This window comes from Acinonyx jubatus, chromosome A1 (genome assembly GCF_027475565.1).
Source record: "Acinonyx jubatus isolate Ajub_Pintada_27869175 chromosome A1, VMU_Ajub_asm_v1.0, whole genome shotgun sequence".
Lineage (NCBI taxonomy): Eukaryota > Metazoa > Chordata > Mammalia > Carnivora > Felidae > Acinonyx > Acinonyx jubatus.
Window position 1 is genome coordinate 109114266 of NC_069380.1, and position 23825 is coordinate 109138090.

At 44.5% G+C, this 23825-nt stretch overlaps 1 protein-coding gene across 4 annotated transcripts in view; it reads right to left on the reverse strand.

Moving 5' to 3' along the window:
• FSTL4 (follistatin like 4) overlaps positions 1 to 23825 on the reverse strand; it is a 714076-nt gene that overhangs the window by 366165 nt on the left and 324086 nt on the right. The window lies entirely within an intron of this gene.

Consider the following 23825-nt stretch of genomic DNA (forward strand, 5'->3'; position numbering starts at 1 on the left):
ACCTGCAGTAGGCTGTGATTTGTGGTGCCATAATGAAGACCCCCCAGTGCTCCTGTGGGGGTCAATGGCATGATGTAGCAATGGACTATGCTCAACTCAGTAGTTTCCAAAGGATGAAATCCTAAAGACAATTTGGACAGCCAGTCTGTGCCACTGAACTAAATTAAGCCCTTGATTTGTTTTGTTTTATTTTTTAATTCAATCCCATCTTCCTGCTATGTGTAGGTGAATAAGCAAAGTGCTTGAGAAGTTACATAAGTGAAGCAGACAGAATTCTGCATTGAAAACATTCACAGTTGAACAGAAGGCTACAGAACAAATACAAATTACGGAGAAGTAAAGGGGTGGTTTTACCTTGAAAAAAATACCAGTGTATTCATATTCAGGTGGAAACATAAAGAAAAGCCTTTTTAAAAGAGCCTTTGAAAATAGCACTGCAGAATGGGCAGGCTTTCAGACAAGAGTAAGGGAGGAGGGTACAGTGGGAAGTGAGAAAGGCTTAAGAAAAGGCAGGGTATGCTCAGGAAGCAGGAAGAGGCCCAGTGAGAAGTAATGGGGAGAAAGGCTGGGAACATATACTGTGGTTTCACAACTAACAAAAAGTACCCACAATTCAGCACAAATAACAGGTTTAGGATAAAAAGTTTAATGTTGAGAGTAAGTTGAAAAGCCATGCTAGCAACCAAAGAAGAGAAAATAAAGTATCAAACTTACTCCAACTTCTCACCATCATAACCAAGAACACCATTCAGTACCAGCACTTTTTAAGCAAACGACATGTTTTTCACAACTTAGCATTCTTGTCTAGCAATCTTTTGGGGTCAGAAGGCAGAGGCAGTAAGAGAGATGAAACTGAGGAGGCAAAGTTTGTTCCCCATCCCCAAATTACATTTTTAGACTGCCACCTCTGTAATGAGCCAAAAACCTAAGTGGAGACCAATGGGAAATATATGCTATAGGCCAGCAGCCCATCAGCACAGCACAGTTAAACAAATGAGCTTCCGGGATGCTAGTTCCTGGAGGGGCACTCACCAGCTCAGGGTTCAGAAGAGGGAACACAGAGAATGGTAAGTGTTATGACAGATATGTAAGCTGCAAGGCACGTCATACACAGAGCTAACCCAGCCCCTCTGATACTGCTCCTTAGCTCTCTGCTCCAGGGGCTGGCACCACATCCCTGGAAATAACTAGTATTTTTGGAAGAGGAGAAATGCATAAACAATGTGTACACCTCAAGAAGAATTTATGGATGTTTTATTGCAATTGCACAAAAGTGATAAATTAAGGAAAGCTGACATCTGCATAATGCTGTATCTTCTTTTTTTTAAATAAAAAGAAGTAGTTTTAGTATTTCCTTTTTTTTTTTTTAGTTTATTTATTTTGAGAGAGAAAGTGCAAGCAGGGAACGAGCAGAGAGAAAGGGATAGAGAGAGAGAATCCCAAGCAGGCTCTGCACTGCCAGCTGAGGAGCTTGACATGGGGCTTAAACTCAGGAAATGTGAGGTCGTGACCTGAGCTGAAATCAAGATTCGGTCATGTAACTGACTGAGCCACCCAGATGCCCCAATGTTGTACCTTCTTATGTAACAACATGGTATCTTTAATAATTTGTTCAAGTCTACTATCATTTCTTTCAAGAGTATGTTATAATTTTCCTGTATGTATTCTAAATATTCCTTTTTTGCATATCATTTGTTATCACAAATAGAATTTCTCTTTGATTATATTTTCTAACTGCTTTTTGTTTGTAAGATTGTAATTAATTTTTATACATGGATTTTTAACCAGCCACTTGACTAAATTTCTTATTGCTTGAAATAGTTATTCCATGGCTTCTTTTGGGGTTTCCATTTATATATTTATATAATCTTCAAATACCTAAGATTTTATCTCTTTCTTTGCGATTCTTAGGTCTCTTGTGTCTTTCTTGTCTTATTGCTTTAGCTAATTCCTCAATCTAATGTTACATGCTGTGAACATCATGGGCCTACTGGTTTGGTTTCTGACTTTAAGAAGAAAATCTTTACTGTTTCCCTATTAAGGGAAACAAAATGGTGGCTTTTGGCCCAAGGCATGTTTATCCTATTATTGAAATACATGCACATTTTATTGAGTCTTTGAAATAAATGTATGTTCTGGCTTGTCCTTTTACTTGTTTATTTATTGACTGTTTCCCTCCCCTGGAATGACAGTTGGGATGGCGCCAGTATCTTTTTCATTCTTGTATCCTCAGGGCTATAATGGAGCAGATGCTCACTATTTGTTGAACAAAAAATTTAAAATGTGTGTTGAGTTTTAGCAAATATTTTTTTCTGGATTTATGGAGGTTATCATGGCATTCTTTTTCTCCCTTGTACTATTAATATGATGACTTACCTAATAGACTTCATGGTATTCACCTGTCTCTGTGTTTCTGGAATAAGCATTTCTAAAACATGATGCACTTTTTAAAATATATTACTGGATTCTGTTATTATGGTAAATGTATTTGCATTAATATTCATAAATGAAATTGGTATATTATTTTTAAGTGCCATTTTTCTCAGATTTAGAAATTAAAATGATACCAGCTTCATATAATGAATTCAGAACTTTTCCTTAAACTCTGCTCTGAAATAGTTTAAGTAAATGGGATTATCAGATCTTTAAAAGTTTCTTCAACTTCATTTCTCAGGTATTAATTAAAAGGGGAGGAAATAAAGGGTCAGAGAGGTTAAACTTGTCCAACGTCTCACATTTTGGTCAGTGGCCTGCTGGGATTTAAATTTCAAACCTTATGCACTTAACACAGCTTATGCACATCTCCACTTAATTTATAGAGGTAGTGTGAAATCAGATGACAGATATTTTCAATTCAGGCTATGAAAGAAGAGCTTGCAAAGTTGGATTTAAAAAAAAAAGTTTGTAAGGCATGGGAGAAAAACAAAGGCAGCCAGAACTTAAAGAGTCAATATTCAGAGAGAATAAAAGTCCTTTGAGATGCTACATTTTCCTCTTAGGGTACTGTTTTGCATAAAGGCTGGGGGGAAAAAAGTGATGGTTAGGGCTTAAAGAAGTCTGAGTTGAGAGATACCAGAGTTGTGGCTACCAAAGTAGCTAGAACTTGAGGGTCTGAAATCCTGGAAAGAACCAGAAGGAAGTGAGCCCAATAATCTGCACCCAGCTTCCTGTTGAGTTATAAGATTATGTCTGAGCTGCACATATAAAGGCAAGAGGATGACAAACAAGCAAAAATTAGTCTCAAACAAGCTAAAAAACTAAGACTTTTTCCAAGAAAAAGTGACCCTAATAAATGCAGCTGACTTTTAGTTGAGATCATAAACTATCAAAGAATTTCTATTCCTAGTAGATCAAGATGATCTGCCAGTATTCTAGGTCTAAAAAACACAAGTAAGGGGCACTGGGGTGGCTCAGGTGGTTAAGCATCCTACTCTTGATTTCAGCTCAGGTCATAATCTTGCAGTTCATGAATAAGGACCTGCATTGGGCTCTGTGCTGACAGCGTGGAGCCTGCTTGGGATTCTCTCTCTCTCCTTCTATCGCTGCCCTTTCTCCCCTCACAAAGTAAGTAAATAAACTTTAAAAAAGAAGAAATAAAAAGAAAAGAAAATCCTCTCTGGAAGACAAAATTATCCACAGGCTTTACAATTTTTCATACATAATTTCCAACACTCAATCCAAAATTACAGTATGGCAGGAAATGAGATCAAATGACTAAAATCCAATAAAAATATACAGCAAAGATAGACTCATACTTTATCCAGATTCCAGAATCATCACACACAAGCTCTAGAATGATTATAACTAATCTTCTCAGGAAAATAGAAGAAAAGATGATGAATTTCATCATAAAATCGCAATCCATTAAAAAGGAATCAAGTGAAAATTCTAGAACTAAAAGTTAAACACCAAAGAATTCAACAGATGGATTTAACACAAGATTAAACACAACCAAGAGTAAGCTAGAAGCTAGAGCAGCAGAAAATAATCAGATTGGGCGCCTGGGTGGCGCAGTCGGTTAAGCGTCCGACTTCAGCCAGGTCACGATCTCGCAGTCCGTGAGTTCGAGCCTCGCGTCGGGCTCTGGGCTTACGGCTCAGAGCCTGGAGCCTGTTTCCGATTCTGTGTCTCCCTCTCTCTCTGCCCCTCGCCCGTTCACGCTGTCTCTCTCTGTCCCCAAAATAAATAAACGTTGAAAAAAAAATTAAAAAAAAAAAAAGAAAATAATCAGATTGAAGATCTTAAGGGAGAAAATAAAGAAGGAAAAATTTTAGAAAGAGTTTAAGAGACATTAAGGACATGGGAAAAGGTTCAACAAGCATGTAATTAACAAATTCGACCTATGTCTATTGCAAAAGAAAGAAAGAAAGAAAGAAAGAAAGAAAGAAAGAAAGAAAGAAAGAAAGAAAGAAAGAAAGAGTAGAAGGGAGGGAGAGGGAAAGAGGGAGGGAAGAAGGAAGCATGGAAGGAAAGAATTTGAAATTGAGCAGGAAACCACACACATCCAATTTTGGGGTTGATAACAAAGATGTACATGAAACACTGTAACCAACAACTGCATACTACTTATTCACCTCAATTGTCCATTCAACATTTATAAAAACTGACCATATGCTGAGCCATCAAGAAGTTTCAGCAAGTTTCAAATTACTAAAATCATATAGAAAACAAATACAGTTTTGTGACTGTAGTGAAATTAAATTACAGGTCAATAACAGTTGGGTATGGAGAAAAATCTCAAAATATTGATCCATGGATTTTTAAGTATGTCGCATAGTTTCAAAAAGAAAATCATAAAAGAAGTAAGGCATTTTGAACTGAATGACAATTGAATTGTGGCATTTAAGAAAGTGTGGGATGTGGATAAAGCAGAGCTTTGAGGGAAATATAACCTTAAACGCTTATGTTAGAAAACAGTAAAGGATAGAAATCGATGACCTAAGCATCTATCTCTGAAAGCTGGGAAAAGGACAATTTAAGTCCACAAAAAGTAGTAAGAAACAAATATGATAGGAGCAGAAATCAATAAAATGAGGGGAAATATATACCATAAAAATTTAAAGCCAAAAGTTGGTTCTGTGAAAAGATTAATAAACTTGATGGATCCCTCCCTAAGAAGGAGAAGGGAGGGAGGGAGGGAGGAAGGAAACAGAATTTGAAACTGAGCAGAAAACCATACATATGCAGCTTCTGGGTTGATGACAAAAGTGTCAATGCAATACGATGGGAAAAGGATGGCTTTTTTCTTCTTTTTTTTTCTTGTTTTAAATATTTTATTTTATTTATTTTTTTTAATATATGAAATTTATTGTCAAATTGGTTTCCATACAACACCCAGTGCTCATAGGATGGCTTTTTTCAACAGATGGTGGGAGATCAACTGGATATCCATGTGGAAAAAAAAAAGAACCTCTTATAACAAACATAAAAAGTATTTCAAGGTGAACTGTAGATCTCAACGTGAAAGAAAAACAATTATGTTCCCACAAGATACCTTAATAGAGGATCTTCACCACCTTTAAGCAAGTGAAAATTTCTTAACTGGGATGTGAAAGGTAGCACCATAAAGGAAAAGAATGATACACTGGACTTTATTACATGAAGATTTGTGTTCATTATAAGACAAGATTAAGACAGTGAAAAGTCAAGCCATTAAGGGTAATATATTTGCAATACACATACCTGTACACAAAGTACTCGTGCAGAATATAGAAAATAGTTTTGCAAATAAACAAATACAAATCACATAACTAAAAAATGAGCAAATGCCTTGGAAAGGAAATTCCCAAGTTAAAACCACAGCAGGACACTGCTATACACAAACAGAAAAAAAAAAAAAAAAAACAGTAACATCAAATGCTCACAAGGATACGGAGCAACTCTAATTCTACTCCTGAGTAATCAGTACTGGCAGGAGTCTCCTCACTGGTCTGAGTGTCAGTTCGACAGGGCTCCTCCCTGCAGACCAAAGCTGCTCCCTGCCGCCAGTGCTGTTAGTTATCTCAGGGGTTCCTTTTTTTGGCCTTTTTAATCCTTTAATACCTGTTCAACCAATTCCCTATATTAAATGCTATTAAAAGAAAAACAGTGTGAGTTCTGTTTTCCCAACTCAACGGTTCCTCCCCTGGGTAAATTCCCAACATAAGCTGGTCTGCAAGAGCCTCAAACAGTGCATGTAACTGCCCATTACAGTGCAACACATAATAGCCAAGAACCATCCAGATGCCCACCAAAAGAAAAAGGCGTAGATAAATGTTGGCATATCCATACAATGGAAAACTTCATGGCTATGCCAGAGAACAGATACAATACGCAATAACTGAAATCAACCTCACAGACAGGATTTCAACTTTGATGTCAAGCAAAAGAAAGCAGACACAGAAGAGCACAATTTGTAGGATTTTATTTCTCTAATGTTCAGAAGCAAAGAAAAGCAATTCCTGGTGACAGATTAGTGGTCACCTTTGAGAAGATTATAACTGAGGGGACACATAGGTGGTTTCTGGGATGCTGAGAATGTTCTAAATTGTGATCTTGATGGCGGTCACATGGGTGTGTCCACTTTGTAAAAATTCATTGAGCTCTTACGTTTAGGATATATACAATTTGCTCTATATAGGATATGCTTCCATTAAAATTAAAAAATGAGGGGCACCTGGGTGGCTCTGTAGGTTAAACGTCCGACTCTTGATTTTGGCTCAGGTCATGATCTCACAGTTCATGAGTTCGATCCCCATGTCGGGCTCTGTGCTGATAGCCCAGGACCTTGTCTTCCTCTCTCTCTGCCTTATTTCCCTCTCACTCTCTCTGCTCCTCCCCTGCATGCACACACACTCTCTCTCAAAAATAAACATTAAAAATAATAATAATAATAATAATAATAATAATAAAAATAAAAGATGAAATAGAACAAAGTACCCAACAGCACAAATCAGGAGTCTGTTGAATAGAGGGAATAAATAATTTACATATGAGGAAGGTTCTATTGAGGGAAAAGGTGTGGTGTGCTCACCATCACATGAGTAGTAAGTAAGTGGCCCAGTCAGGGCTACACTTCAGTCTCAGAAATCCCACCCCCACACTCTGCCATCTCAAAGCAAATCTCAGCCAGTATTCAGGAGACATATGACAGGGATTAAACGTTGAGACTCTGAGTTGGAGGATCTGGGCTGGATCCTGACTTATTCCTGCCAGCCGTGTGCCTGCCATCTTTGGTGAACTCCTTCATCGTCCTAAACCTCAGCATGTTCATCTGTAAAATAAGGCAGGCATGGTAACTTCCTGTCAGAATAGCTGTGGTGATTAAGAGAAGTCATAATAAGCCGACACCATGTTTAGCATGGTGGGTGGCATATAGGTGTCCTCAAATGGTGGCCATCATCATTGTTATCACCATTAATGAAGACAACTAAGGCAGAGAGGTGATGGGCTCATTTGGGGAGGCAAATGACTTCAACAGCTCCATCAATTATTGAAGCTAAATAAGAACGTGCCTTTCTAGTACTTGAAAAAGCAACCCCCCGAAAGCTGTAGCAGAACGATATAGAATAAAATTCATTGGCATAAATGACACCACGGCCCTGGATGCATTGCCTAAGGAAGAAATTATTTGCTACAGAAGCTTCAAACCAGATGGTTATAAATGAGAGTTAGCGCATGGGCATTACTTAATGACTAAATTTCTTTAACTAAAAATCTAATTTTATTATGGTATAAATCACACTTTCTTGAAGTAGGGAATTAATTTTAGATTTTTCATTCACTGTTCATAACCTTTCCATGAATTTGACAGCCAAATCATTTTAAATGTCATTTAACCAATACAATACAACAGCTTTATTCCTCATTGTACCCCTCCTGAATCCATTATCTTCCACTATAATGTAGGAGAACTTAAGTAAAAAATTACCATTCCATAAAGCTGTATTTTACTGTGCAGTTGAACTGCATAATCTTTATTTTTGAATCAATACAATGTGAGTGCTGAGTAATATTTTTCATAATCCAAAAATCTATTACAGAGTCTCAGCTACCGAAGAGTATAAATAAGGATCCTCAGATTCCATCCTTGGATCCTTGTCACGTCCACCTTAGGCGATGCTCAGGCTTTCAGTCGTGTGTCAGGCTCGGGTAAAGGGAGGTGGAGCATGGCCACAGACCGAAGGCACAGCTCCTCATCCACACGTCCAGCCATCCTCGGTTAGAGGGAAAGTCTCAGTCTGTCACTCAGAATATTAATGGGATTTGGTGGCTTCTGGGAAAATGCTGGCTTTGTGGGTTAGGAAGACAGGGATCAAAAGCACCCAATACCAAAAAGAGAATGATAGGAAAGCACCAAGCTGAGGGGAGCTGAACATGGCCAGGTCTCCACTCACAAAGTAGATGTGAATCTGGTGCAGATATGGCACAGGCTACTGAGGTCACCAGCTGCCAGCCCTCTGCCCACACCAGTGTCCTGACAGTGAGCCCAGGACACACAGTGTCTCAGCCCAGCACCAGAAGAGCAGAAGAAGCCCCTGCTTCAGAGATCCCCGGCCCCCAATGCCTGAAGAAGCTATACAACAAAGTCCACAAGCTCTATTTATAGACCATTTGGTCCTGTTGAGATCAAAGCTTTGCTAACAGAACTAATCATTATTGAAATTCTGACAACTAAATTCTAAGTTTTTCAGAGCTGAGATGCTCTTAAAACTAATGCTTCTTTAACAACCTTTCTTACCGTTTTTCATTTATTCATTTGAATTTTAAAAACTTTAACCACTCTCATTTTTGCTAGCAAGACACCACTCTGCAATTAAAGTCTTCACTCGGACTGACAAAATACAGCTAAATAAAGGGATGCCTTCTGTAGCATGTATTCCTTTACTGACTCCCATATACTGAGCACAAACCAGCCATTCTGTACACTTTATCTCATTTATATGGTTCACTTCAAGTCAAGAGGAAACCGCCTCATTGTGAGATTTCCCAGCACATCCTGTCTGGGTCTTCAAAGCCAGATGACAAGAGGATTAGGGGATTAACCCTAAACTCAAGTGCTAGCTTAAAAACCAAGCTGAATTATCCAGCAAACAACAGGATTTGGGGGGGGTGGGGCGCGGGGAGGGTAGAATCTGAACATCCGCTCTGCCTCCTGCAGTCATGTGGAGCCTGTGGCAAGTGCTCAAGGGCATCTCCAAAAAAAGGAGATGTGGGCTCTTGAGAAATACCACCTAGTCCAAGGGTCAGCGGTCATCCTTGAAGCTCGCATAGAACAGAGGAGCCATATAGGGTAAAAGGATGTGTGTCCTCTCTGGTACACTGCCTTAATGCCTCTGAGGTGTGTGAAAGGAGGCAGAGTCACAGCACTGCACCTCAATGTGCCTTGGAAGGTGGACACAGGGCCGGGTCCTTCCACCTTCAGCCAGCAGAGCCCACATGCTGCCTCATCAGGGGAAGCACACTTGTGCTTCTCAAGAGACCAAGAAAGAGAAGGGTGGGGCTGGGCATGGGCCACACACAGGCAAAGGAAGTGACCTTCTCCAACACTTTGGGGCTGAACCACAAAGGTACACTTAGCCAACTCTGTGTCCCTTCTATGTCCTAGCTAACAATAAATCGATCTGTGTAAGGGAAGTGCTGCTTACACAGGAACAGAGAGTTTAAAAGGTAGAAGGAAGAGACCATGTATGAACGATTTTGAAAAAATACCAAAGAAATCTCTGTACCATTAAGGTATAAGGCATTTATTTTAAAAAAATCATCATTATGAACCTGCAAATACTGTCCCTGTAGCATACTTGTGAGGGACATTAGTTTTATCATGTCCATAAGGGACAATGCGAAACAAGACCCTCACAGCCTCCAGAAGGTCTGAACAATCTGATTTCATGAGTGACTGCTCCACCAGCTACAGCCTTGAGGGAACCATCCAGATACTCCCACTTTAGTTTACCTATCTGTAAAATGGGAGACCAGACAAGCCAGTCAGGATGAATTAGGTGACGGCTCAGAAACATGGGCTGTGTCTCCCAGACAACTCTTCCCAGTGCTTCCTGATGGGGAGCACAGAGTGACCAGTTATCGGAGAAAGCTATGATATTCTGAAGAGAAAAGGTATTAATAGTGATTATAAGACACCAGATAGGAAATAAAGCATGGGGGTATTTCCCAGGCCTTCAGAAATTGAGATAATCTGGATGATAATTTTCTTGATTTTATAAGTAAAAAATGAATAGAATATTTTATGAGGATTTAGGGATTTTAGATTTTAGGTATTATTTAAAGCTATGTGTTAAAGGTTATTCATGACATTAAAAACAAGAAGGTGGCTCTGAATTTAAGGCCATCTTCTGTGGCAAACCTACCCAAGTGACAGTACAAGTAAACACAAAATCACATCTGAGGAATTAAATGTCAATGACTCATTGATCAGTTTAACACCACCGCCTGCACACAGTCAGATTAAGAGACAAAGGAGGAAAGAGGGACACTTTCCAGCTTTCTCTGACAACCCAACAAATTAAAAACTAATTAACTTTTTGATTTAGAAGGTAATGCACATCTCTGCCTCAGAACAAGCCATCACGGTGTGCAGGGCCATCCTAACCGTTAGCAGCATGGGGCTCTAACTCGGCACTCTAGGGCACGGTTTTAACAAATGTCCTCAATCTCCAGGGACACCAGTCAGCTTCCCATTATGTGCAGAGCTAGGTGACCACAGCAAGCAACAGGCACAATGGATTGCCATTACTAGAGTGGCATCTGTCTCCCCCGCAGTGCACACTCATTCATCTCTTACCCCAGCACAGAGCCTGGCCTATTGCAGACCCTAAACAAATTTATTGCAAAAATCAAATCAGATTATTTCAAGATCTCCTGGCGAGAATAGGGGGTACAAATGAGGTTCTCCGTGAGAGTCATGGAGCACACTGGTTGTCATGGAAGCCTGACTTCCTATACGTTCTCTTTTTTAGGTAAGTTTCCGCAGAAACTTCTTCCTTCTCTTCCTCATTCTGGGAGGCTTCATGTCCATTAGTTGTCCTACCAAATAAGCATCTCTCCCATGCTGGCTCTGTTCCAGCAGACCATGTACCATTAGAAAATCAAGAGCACTTTGTGGGTGTTCAGGAGAAGACAGATGGCCTCCAGGAGGAAAGGGGGCAGAAGTTCACATTTTAATTATTCATTATACCCTCCAGGTACCATCCAATAGATGATATAACTCAGCATCAACCTGTTTAAGATGATCTTCAAATCTGCCACATTTTTTTCTCTGTTCCAACTCTAAGACCAAGATGAGGTTTAGAATAACCAATACCTAAGCCAACTTACACCTCAAGGAGCTAGAAAAAGAAAAACAAACAAAACCCTAAACCAGCAGAAGGAAGGAAAAAATAAAGATTAGAGCAGAAATAAATGAGACACTAATTTAAAAAACAATAGAACAGATCAATGAAACCAGGAGTTAGTTCTTTGAAAATATCAACAAAATTCTTAAACCCTTAGCCAGACTCCGCAAAAGAGAGAAAGAACTCAAATAAACAAAATCAGAAATCAAAGAGGAGAAATAACAACCAACATGACAGAAATAGAAAGGATTATAAGGAAATATTGTGAAAAAATATGTCAACAAATTGTACAACCTAGAAGAAAGTGATAAATTCCAAGAAACATATAACCTTTCAAAGGTGAATCAGGAAGAAATGGGCAATTTGAACAGAGCAATTACTAGCAATGAAATTGAATCAGTAATTGAAAACTCCCAACAAACAGAAGTTCAGGACCAGATGGCTTCACAGGTGAATTCTACAAAACATTTAAAGAAGAGTTAATACCTATTCTTCTCAAACTATTCCAAAAAAAAATAGGACAGGAAAGAAAATTTCCAAATTAATTCTATGAGGCCAGCAATATCTTGATACCAAAAACAAATCAAGATATCACAAACAAAAGAGAGCGAGAGAAAGAGGGAGAGAGAGAGAGAACTACAAGCCAATATCCCTGATGAACATAGATGTGTAAATCCTCAACAAAACATTAGCAAACAGAATCCAACAACATATTTAAAAATTGTTCGTCAAAATCAAGTGGGATTTACTTCTGGGTTGCAAGGATGGTTCATTAATCACAAATCAATGAATGTGATATATCACATCAATAAGAGAAAGGTAAGAACCATAGGATCACTTCAACAGATACAGAAAAAGCATTTGACAAAATACAACATCCATTCATCATAAAAAAAAACCCTCAACAAAGTAGGTTTAGAGGAAACATACCTCAACCAAATAAAGGCCTTACATGAAAAGCCCACAACTAACATCATACTCAATGGGGAAAAACTGAGAAGTTTCCCCCGAAGGGCAAAAACGAGACAGGGATGTCCACTCTCACCACTGTTGTTCAACAGAGTCCTGGAATCTCAGCCACAGAAATAAGAAAAGAAGAAGAAATAAAAGGCATCCAAATTGGAAAAGGAGAAGTAAAAATTTCACTCTTTGCACACAATAGGATAACACTATGTAGGAAATCCTGAAGACTCCACCCAAAAACTGCTGGAACTGATACACGAATTCAGGAAAGTCACAGTATACAAAATCCATGTACAGAAATTGGTTGCGTTTCTCTACACCAGGAATGAAGCAGAAGAAAGAGAAATAAAGAAAACAATCCTGAGTACAATCAAACCAAACAGGATACCTAGGAATAAACTTAACCAAGGAAGGGGCAGACCTGCACTCTGAAAACTATTAAAAAAGTAAATAACCTAGGTCTATGAAATAAAAAGATAAAGCAGGAAAAAAGGCTCCCCCCTCGCCCAAGCACAGTCCTCAGGTCTGAATTTCTAGTTCATTCTTTTTTTGACATGGAGCGTGGGGGGAGGGGTGTCACAGATATGATCTGACATAACGACGCTAAAAGTTCCAGATCCACACACGGTAGGGCCGGAGGTAGGTGACACAGGGTGGGGTGGGGGTCAAGTGGGAAAAGGGGGCCTGGTGACAAGCCTGAAGGGCACCTGATGGGAATACAGATGAATACCCCCACAAGCGGCAGATGTCTAAGGACAGGCAAACTTTATGCCCCCCAAGAGAGACAGGCAAGCCTCTTCCATTTCTGCATCCTCACCAGATTCTCTCCTCCTGCCCAGAAACAGGCACCTCCCTTCCCACCCTCCAGCCTGGCCTGTGGCCCCTCCAGCCTCCTGGCCATCTCCTGAACTTTCTCTTCACCTCTCTTTCCTCACTCCCAGACTCCTAGAGAGGACCACCTGCTCTGCCCACCACAGTGATTCCCCACAAGACATGCAGCTCCGCACCCAAGGCTCTTGGCAGTGCTCCCGACTGGTCTCCTGACATTTATTCACCCCTTCATTCCTTCATGTATTCATTCAATAAATATTTGCTGCCCTGGGAAGACAGCAGTGCCAAGACACCCACAGTCTCTGTGTCCATGAAGCTTATGATGTGACGTGAAGAGACAGAAAACAGCAAATGAAATTTACAGAACGTGTCAGGGTAAGAAGCAGCAGGGTCACAAATAAAACAGGGGACGGGGGCAGAATCATGAAGGGGAAAGGACCTGCTATTTTAAAGATTTTTTTAATGTGTATTCTATTTTTGAGAGACAGAAAGAGCGCGTACAAGAGCGGGGGCAACAGAGTGAGAGGGAGGACCCGAAGCTGGCTCTGTGCTGAGAGCAGAGAAGCCTACACGGGACTTGATCCCAGGAACCGTGAGATCATGACCTGAGCCAAAGTTGGACGCTCAACTGACTGAGCCACCCAGGTGCCCCAAAGCTTGCTACTTTAACTGGATGGTCAGGGAGGGCCCCTCCAGGAGGCTGTGACTACAGTTGAGACCAGTCCCTAAGCCTGACCTTCCCCTGTTCAGTCATCCCTTACGTCCAAGAAGCCAGCCCCACTCTGCATGCTCTTCCCCCTCCATGGCTGAGGCACGAGCATTGAGAAATGAGAGGGGAAGCATTTGTCCCAGAAACGGCAGGGACCATCACAATGGCAGCTTGCGTGTGCTGACTTGCCTCCTTCAACCTTCAGTGCCCCCCGCCCCGCCCCCAGCAAGGAACCTCACTGATGCCTTCTCACTCCTGCGAGCCTCCACCACCGTGCCCTCCACTCAGTACTTGCTGATTTTTGATTGCTGTCTGTATAAATAATTGGCTGGGCCTCCCGGGGGTATCCGCTTTTGTACAGGGAGATAAATCTCCAAACACACTTTGATTAGAAGGCACTTTCATTGTACCACTATAAAACTTATATTAAAAATGGAACTTAGAGTAGTTTAAATTAAATGAGTTATATATAATTAAAAAGCCTTTAAGGCACAATAAGGCTCTTTTTCAATTTTCACTTATAACAGAATCAAAAAGGAAGAAAGGCACCCGTGGTCAGCATAGCTGGATTGCTATTCACCTAGTAACTAGCCCGTCTTAGAGTTCCAGGTAAAACCAACAGTGTTTTCACCTTGTCCTTCCCCTGCTTCTTAGGTGGGCAGCTCCAGGAGCTCAGCTTCAAGACTCGAGGCAGTGCCTGTGAGATGGTTGTGAGAACAGAACAGGGCTGTTCCAACAACAATGAACACCACTCCTCGGCTGGAGAAATGCCTGCCCTACATCTGCCAGTTCAGAAGCCAGGTCAGCCTGAGTCACCCACACCTCCCAGAAGGGGCCCTGGCTTAGGGCAATGGCACATACAAGATGTGTCCCCAAGAGCCTGAGTCCTCTCTCTCCCTGAAGGACAGATGCTTAGAAGGACAGGGAGGAAAGAAGTAGTTGTTTTGCCTGCATTTCTTCCACGGGCAAGCCCAGGGGTTTCCAAATGGCGATCTTTACACAATCCAGAGCCCAAGCTGTGTCCCACACCAATTAAATGACAATCTCTGAGGTTGGGACCCAGGCCGGTATCAGTATATTTTTAAATATATACAGGTGATGCCAATGTGAAGACGTGTTTGAGAACCATTGGGCAAACTAAATATCTTACAAACTCTCCCCCAAATTAGGCTCACACTCCCTACGTCACTATGGTTTATGGTGGTGCTGGACAGCCTCTGAGGGACCACCAGGGCTTCTGCGGGGGCTGGCAGGGCTGTACCAAGAGAAGATGGTGTCACTGGCAAAGGACCTACACACCATGGCACAGATTTCTCTTTCCAGCAAGATTTAAGCAAAGCCAGAGAGATGGTGTGGGCAGGCCGTGCTCTTTCCACAGGGAGCAATGCCACCTCGCCATCCAGGGCTCAGCAGATCTCAACAGCCACTGGGGGTCACTGGGGAGGGCAGGCCCAGCACCCAGAACTCAAAGTCTCTGCAAAGACAGGGAGAGTTGGGTAACTGGTCTGGAGCACACGAGCTGATTTTGTGCAGCCACAAGGCTCCCGGCACATGGGGTAAGTGGCTACAAGGCGCTGGCCTCTGGGAGTTTCAGTTTCCTTGGCCGTCAGAGCAGACTCTGGGTGGTGGCTAGGAGATGGTCGCGAGAAGTGAGAAAGGAGGGAAGCCAATAGCACCCCATGTCAGGCAGCTGCTGTAGCTCACCAGTGCCCACCCGCAGACAGCATCCTGGGTACGTCAGGCGTCACCGTGCCCCAGCACAGAGTACAGCGCCCAGGATGCTCTGCAATGTCTCAGGGCCTCTGGAGTGGAGGAGGGGGCAGGAGTTCACTGAGGCAGGTGGGCAATGACACGGAAGGGCAGGGTGGTACGTAGGCTCCAGTGGTTGGTACAGTGTCAAGCATGACCCATCAGCATGTGGCTGTACGGGCCCCTTCACACCTCTTCTTACACCAACCCTAGGCTATCACACCTGAGTTTCTCTCACCCTCCGGGCTGCCTAGTGGCTCCAGGACAATTCAATGCCAGGACTCCTTTTCCTGTATCCTTCATGCGTCCTGCCTGGCCTACAGAGCTGACCTTCTCTCCCTGTTCACAGGCGGCTGTGACCACTTGCCTGCCACGGGGTAGGGGCTGCAACCTCCTGGGGTATATACACCCACCCAGATGAGGTAGGCATAGTTCTAAAGAAGCACCTCCCACTACCACAGCTTGACCAGGCTTCATGCCCCATGTCCCTGGGGCTGCCCTCCCTCTCCCACCTCTGGTGGGGGCAAACGCCTTCTTCCATGATGACCCCTCCAGAGCAGGCACAGAGCTTGCCTCTGTCTATAACCCAGTGCTGACCCCCTTGCTCACTGGGTGTTGTGACCCTCCAAAACTTTTATCTGACAGTAATCTCTTTGGTCACCCGAGTGGGGAACTTTGCCTCCTTCCTCAGGCCCCAGAGCCCAGCTTCAGAAAGGGAGAAAGCTTTCATCATCCCTTAGGAACTTCCCAAGGCCAACTCTTAGAAGCAGAAACAGACACCACCACCCATCATCATGCTTAGGTCTCCATCCAGAGCCTAGACACCCATGGTGCCATATGCATGAGCACAGCAGTGAGCCTAGCCAGGCCCTGCCCTGCAAGAGGGCAGATGCTCAGGGACACACCGGACAATGGCTGCAAAGTCCCACCAGACCCCCTTGTAGAACTGGAAGGAAATGGTCATGTCATTCTGCTGGGATCCATGGCTGCCCTAGAAACCCTTTCCCATAGTAGGAGAACTAAGCAAAAGGTGCATATGTTGGGGAGCCAGGGGCTGAATAAGGGCAGGACCTGCTCTGCCACTCTCCACAGGGAACGTCAAGAAACTGCCCACTTCCCAGTCCCAGGAGGCTGCCTCAAGCTCCATTGTCCTCTGGGAGGCAGGGACGCCTTACCTGATTGATAGGTTCTGTTTTGGCCTTTCAAGCTCAGTGTCATCAAATGTCTTTTTCTTACCCTCAAAAATACATGTAGTATTTTTCAGGCTAAGAAAAGCCTCAAACACCGTGCTGTGGTGGTTAGGAGCATAAGTATGACCATTAGAATGCTAGGTGCAAACCCCAGCTCCACCATGTCATATTTGAGAGACTACAAACAGCTCACCTACATCCAAAGCCTCAGTCTCCAGATGTTTAAAATAAGCAAGTTAATGGGGCACCTGGGTAGCTCAGTCGGTTAAGCATCCAACTTCAGCTCAGGTCACGATCTGACAGCTACTGGGTTCAAGCCCCATGTCAGGCTCTGTGCTGACAGCTCAGGGCCTGGATCCTGCTTCAGATTCTGTGTCTCCCTCTCTATCACTCCCCTGCTCATGCTCTGTTTCTCTCTTTCTCTCTCCCTCAAAAATAGAGATTAAAAAAATTTTTTTAATAAGCAAGTTAACAGAACTCCACAAAATCTTTTTAAGAAGTCAGTGAAGTAATGCACTTAAAGCTTTGACAAAATGGTAGTTGCTTATTAACTTTGTCATGAATAACTACGGAATTCAAGGGATTCTGTATCAGGAGCCAGAATTCCTATCGAGAACTTCCTCATTCTTGTAAGGAAAGGATAACAAGAGTCATTCAGACCCCCGGAGGCCACCTTCCCTGTCATCCCCTTCCGTGAGGTGTCTCCAGTTCCCTAATACTCCATAATTTCTGGTTACACAGAAACAGACATCATTTTTATAAAAACGTTGCTAATTCAACAAGACTTTGCACCTGGCTGGGAGCAAAGCTCAGCCCCACAACTGGGAGATCATTGACTGTATCTTGCCTTCCATGATGACTGGCCTAATTATCCCACAACAGCTCAAATGTGATGTTGCTCACTGGATTCTACAGGGCGGCAGACTTTCTTAGAAGAGACATCTGGAAAAGCTAGGACTCTTCCCCCCATGGAGCTCTTCTTTCTTCTCAAAACAATTCCAGCTAAGCCTCAGAGGAAGTGTACTAAGGAGCTCCCTGCAGCCATAGGCGATGTGACTGTGGAGTCACGGGGCCATGTCCAAGACCCAGAGCCTGCTCGGTGGTCAGGCCGTGAACCCAGGCCCCGGGTGTCAGGAGCACAGGCCCCAGGAGGGAGAAGAGGGTTGGGGTGGTGACTGGCGAAAGGTGAGGCAGCCCGTGGAGGTCAGCCATTCTTTCTACAACCTGTCTGTGGGGCTAATCTAGGGATGGGTAGGCTGGGCTTCTGAACTGTTTCGCACACACAGGCCAGGTTGGTGTGGTGAGGCTGGGGGGAGGGCACCAATGAGTCAGACATCAGTGACAGTGAGGCTGGCAAAGCACAAGAGCAAAGAATTAAGACCACATGGGCACGGTTCTCGAGACCACAAAGCTCAACTCCATAAATTGCCTATACTTCTAACAATCTGCATCTATGTTCCTCAGAGCACCAAGAGGGTACAGGTGGGCTCCTCAGCCTCACCACCTTGTCCCCCACTTTAACCCGCTTTCCTACTCCTTCACTAGAGCCTCCCAGGCCTGCCCCCACACCCCTGCTCAGAGCTCCCAAATGTCCACTCACATGTGGGGACTTGTCCCCTGGCTTCTCTGAGGGGAGGCACCAGGTTCTCAGCGACTAGACCTGGGCTGCGTGGCCCAGGGCCCTGGAGCCGTAGGCTCACAAGGCAGCAGGGCCATGGGGCTGGCGGCAGAGGGTGAAGGCACAGGAAGGGGTTTGCAGCTCCATGAGAAGGCCAGCCCCCACAGACATCAGAGAGGGGAAAAGGAAGCAGAAGCAGGAGATGGTGCGGCTGGAAGAAGCAAGGTGACAGGCGGCCTGCAGTGGGGCCCAGAACATCTCTGGGGCCTCGGAATGACCTTTCTCTAGATGTGAGCTCTGGAAGGAGATTCTGCTCCAGGCTCTCAGAGTCTTTGATCTATCACTCCAATAGCGGGCCTGGATGTCCACCCCTGCATTTCTTCTCTGTCCCTTCCCACCAGATAGGGTCTTATTCTACCCCCATCTCTAGTCGAGGGCTCCTCCTCCTAACATACTTGAGTCCTCCACCCACACATATCACCACCATCCCCTTCAAGGCCCTCCCACCTCCATGAGTTTCTTCCCAACCTACCCTCCTCCCAGCACCTCTGCGCTCAAAACCCTCCTATCACCCACGGTTTGGCCCCTACTGCTCATGGAACGTGACTTGTACTCTGTTAATTGCTCAGCATACTCCAAGTATACAGGTGATTTCTTACAAGCGCTCTTTGTGCTTATTCTTTCTCCCTTCTCATAATCCCACCGTGAGACACCATCCCACGTACAGGAATTTCCTATAGAATGCAGCTCAGGACCATCTTTTCTGGTAGCACAAGAGCAGTCACTTTGAATGAGATTAGGTTTACATTTTGTTATACATCTTCATCTAGAATGCATCATGAATCGCCGATAATCTGGTTCTAGTGAGCATGGCCCCAGAAGGGTCTTCATTACTAAAAGTTACCAAGCCAATTGGTACAACCAGTTGGACGAGAATGGACATGTGGCTCAAGGTGGGGCCCTAGTGTGACAGCTAAGTCTTCTGGACTAACAGTTCTGGCTCTGGGGTGGAAATGCCACATGCTGTGGTGCCCCAAGGTAGAGGACACACAGCAACAGTGAGCAGCCATCCCCACCACGCATCCATGCTCGTCGTCCAGGTGGGATCTAGGAGGCACGGAGCCAGAAAGTACATGGCCATGTCAGGTAAGACCACCTTAGGAGAGGGTATAGAGGCTCTGTTTTAGGAAACAAGTTTTGGAAGCTTGCAGGGCTGGGGGTGCTCGGGTTGAAATTCTGAGCCCTGGACACCACGCGGCTACTGCAGTCAACATAATGTCCAGTCTATGTGGGGGACACTCTGGCACTCCAGCCTCTTCCAGCCTCCAACCCACCCTCTGAGGGCTCCAGAGCACCAAATCATGGGTCAGGACCAACCTGTGACACTAGATCTGCCATCGGTCACACCCCGAGGTGAGGAATGTGTGGACTAACAGAACAAGCATCCTGCTCTGAGACCAGGGATGTAGCAGTGGGACCAGAGAAGGCAGCAGCTACTTTCTCCTTCATTACTCAACAAACGTACCTAATTTCCTTTAGGCTACAGTTGAGAAATTAACTTAATCACTACACACAGGTAATAAAAGATCAACAACTGACAGAGGTGTTTAATTCCATCTGCTAATGCAGATTCCGTTCAGCAACAGCAGACTGCTCCATCCCCCTCCCAGTCCCCGAGCCCATCCTGGGCCCACGGGTCCTCAAGCCCCAAGAACAGACTCATAGATGTCATGTCTCTTCAACCACCTGGCTCTCGGACAGAGCCAAGCACACAGCTGGGTGCTCAGTGGATACTGATTACTAAGATTTAAGATCACCAGATGCCCCAGGTGACCCAGACAGCCCAGGGCCCAGGGACCCATACTAGGTAGGAGCTACATAGCATCCTGAGAAGGTCAAGCAGGAAGCTGTGCTTTGGGACGCAAGGATATACTCCTAAGCCCTACTGCCAGGGGATGAACACCCAAGCATGAGGCAGAGAATCCCATTCTACACAGCCAAATGCTCAAGGGAAAACAACAGCGTATGTAAAAACCAAACAGAAGACAGTGGAGGAGGAGGAGGAACAGTGGGGCAGATTCTAGAAGCACTCCAATTAGAACATCTACCTGGCAGGCCTCTCCCATTTGACATCTCCCAGTGTGCCCACATCAAAGCCTGTTTCACCGGAATGGACGCACAAAGTGTGCCATCAGCAGAACCTGAAGTCTTTACCATAGAGGAAGAAACTGAGCATGTTTTAAATGCAAGGCTCGAAAAAGAAATGAATGGAGAAAGAGTGATTTTCTTTCTTTAGAGAGCAAAATGTGAATGATAGAATAGCTTTAAAAAGTTTTTATTCCAATAGTCCTAAGACAAGCATCAAGAAAAGCCATCGAGAGTCTTGCACCTATGAAATGACACCTCCAAAGACAACTTTGTTCCCACTGCCCTCAATCCCTTCCTCTCTTTGTAGGGACATTTAGCAGCTCCCCTCCCCCGAGGCACAGGCTATTTCTGCTGACCCTGAAAATTCTGAGCACAAAGAGAACATCCTGTGTTTGCTTGAGGTTACATTTCATTCTCTGGGCTCCCACTTGGGGACGAGGTTGTGATGTGCCTGCCACACTGATGCTGGCTTCCTGACAGAAGGGACAGCCAGGGCCAGGCAGGTCCCAGAAAACGTTGCAGGAAGGGGACAGCAAGTGAGTCGGGGGTTCACCCCCTCCCACACTCACAGCCCACAGGACTCTAAGGATGTTGGAAATTGTGACAGGATTCTACGCTAAAACAAAACCAAACAGAGTCCAGTCTCTCCTGGGGCTTCTTCTGTAAGGAGTCCTAGAAACTCGAGTCACCTTGTCCAAATTCCGACATGCCACCAAAATGAATAAAAGATCGCAGACTCACTCACTCCCTTAAAAATGTCTGAATATGCCGGGTGCCTGGGTGGCTCAGTCAGTTGAGCATCCAATTCTTGATCTCTGTTCAGGTCATGACCCCAGGGTCATGGGATCAAGCCCCTTGTCAGGCTCTGTGCAGAGCATGGAGCCTGCTGAAGATTCTCAATCTCTCTCTCTCTCTCTCTCTCCACCACCTCCCTCCCTCTGCCCCACCCCATTTGTGCACACTCTCTAAATTAAAAAGAAAAAAAAATCTGAACATGTTACTGTGTACCAGGCTGTGCTGGCCGCTGACACCTCTGGGGCTCCAGACCCAAGGGTACTTACCTTCCACCAGAAAGAGGACCCCCGGGGGTCTCAACACTGAGCAGCAAGTACTATAGCTGAGACAGGCATGCCAGGCCGTGGTGAGGGAGAGGTGCACAGTCCTCCTGATGGACTTAGTGGGACACAAAACCGCAGCTCTGACTGCCGCGTTCTGCAACAGGTATTACACACACCGTCCTACCACACAACTCCCATATCAGCCCTGTTATCATATATGCATTTTACTCACTGCTAACCTCGAGGTCAGAAAGACTAAGTGACTTTCTTAACTATATTTGAGCCACTGAGCCCTCTGACTTGAGGAGCCCCGGAGGCAAAGTTAGCACTGGAGACACTAGAGGTACACATCATGCAAGTGATCCGGCCTCAGCAGGAAAAACCAACTGTGGGGTTTTAAAATAACCATCCTGGAGGAGAAAGGGGGAAGGGAAAACATACGGAGTTGGGTCAGCAAAGTAGGTCGGTCGGGGTTTGGGAAGGGGTTGGGGGCAACAGCCGTTTCTCTCCAGGGCCCAGGGAGCTGCCCGCAGCAGGAGCCGGCCCCACTGCCAGCCAAGCTACCAAGAGCACAGAGAAGGACTCAACCTGAGCAGGAAGACATGTGTTGTCAGAAAAGGAGGCCATGCTTCAGAAGCCCAGGCCGCTGGCCGAGGCGGAAATAGGGGTTGTCAGGTTGGCACCTCTCACCTCTGTTGCTGGGCCAGGCTGCCAATACCCTCGCGGATGAGTAGGTGGCCAGCAGAGGTGGTTTCTTAAGCCACTGAGTAGTCCACGAGAGGCTCTCTGGTGATCAGGGGTGTTCTCTGGCCAGGATTTCTGTGAGAAATAGGGGGATCACTTCCTTTCTCAACACTTGTTATTATTATTGTTATTTTATTTTTTATATATTTAAAAAACTTTTTAATGTTTATTTATTTTTGAGAGAAAGAGAGACAGAGCATGAGCAGGGGAGGGAGAGAGGGAGACACAGAATCCAAAGCAGGTTGCTGGCTCTGAGCTGTCAGCACAGAGCCCAAACTCATGAACCACAAGATCATGACCTGAGCCGAAATGGGACACCTAACCGACTGAGCCACCCAGGTGCCTCTCCTTCACAACTCTTAAAAATACACACACACACACACACACACACACACACCACACACACACTTTCTGAGTATAACTGAAAACTCAAACTTTATAGTATTTTAACAAAAGTAACACTGGCAGCTTTTCTTTCCAGCTAAGACATCCAGAGAGATTTCAAGTTGGACTCAATGCTATGTTGGAACAGTGAGGAGAGGGGAAAACAAAGGACTTGGTTTCCAGATGAACCAGCAAGCACTTGCACAAATACCTTCTTGGCATTTCTTACAGATGGGGGAAGCCAGTGATCTCTACAGTGATTCCCTGTTGGTCAACACCAGTCCCCCACCAGCACCAGCTTCTCCTCATCCTTGCCCCAGGCACAGTTGAGCTCAGAGGCCCCCTTTGATTGAGGGAATATCTGAACCCCACAGGCCACATATCTTCCATTCTCCATTTCATCTCTGGTAGGAAAAAAAATAAAACTGCCTTTTACCAGAAGAGATCATCAACCAACTAGCAGTGTTGTGCCATTTTTCACAAGCTGATTAAAGAGATAGTGAAGAAACTTTAAAGACCATGATCAAGAAACCCTGTACCCCATTCTTCCTTTAATTTTTTAATTTTTTTTAACGTTTATTTTTGAGACAGGGAGAGACAGCATGAATGGGGGAGGGCCAGAGAGAGAGGGAGGCACAGAATCTGAAACAGGCTCCAGGCTCTGAGCTGTCAGCACAGAGCCCGACGCGGGGCTCGAACTCAAGGACCATGAGATCATGACCTGAGCCAAAGTCGGAGGCTCAACCGACTGAGCCACCCAGGTGCACCCCCCCCCCCACTCTTCCTTTAAAATCCAGCCACACCTATCACTCCAACATAGAGGAGTGCTTGTGTGTGACACATACACCTGCAAGTTGACTCCCCCCGCCTATGCATGGGCACAAGGACCTCTTTCTGGTATAAGCACCCAACTTCCCTATCTTGGAGCTATATCTTTCTAGCCATGAAATTCAGACAGATACCGCAGAGAACAACACTGGATCTACATCTGGAGACCTAGTATCTCCATGCTCCAGGAGAAGGCTACTGTGGGGCACACCTCCCTTTGTGTGTAAGTCTGGCCTTTTACTTCCTTTATAGATAAAAAAAAGTATAAATAGA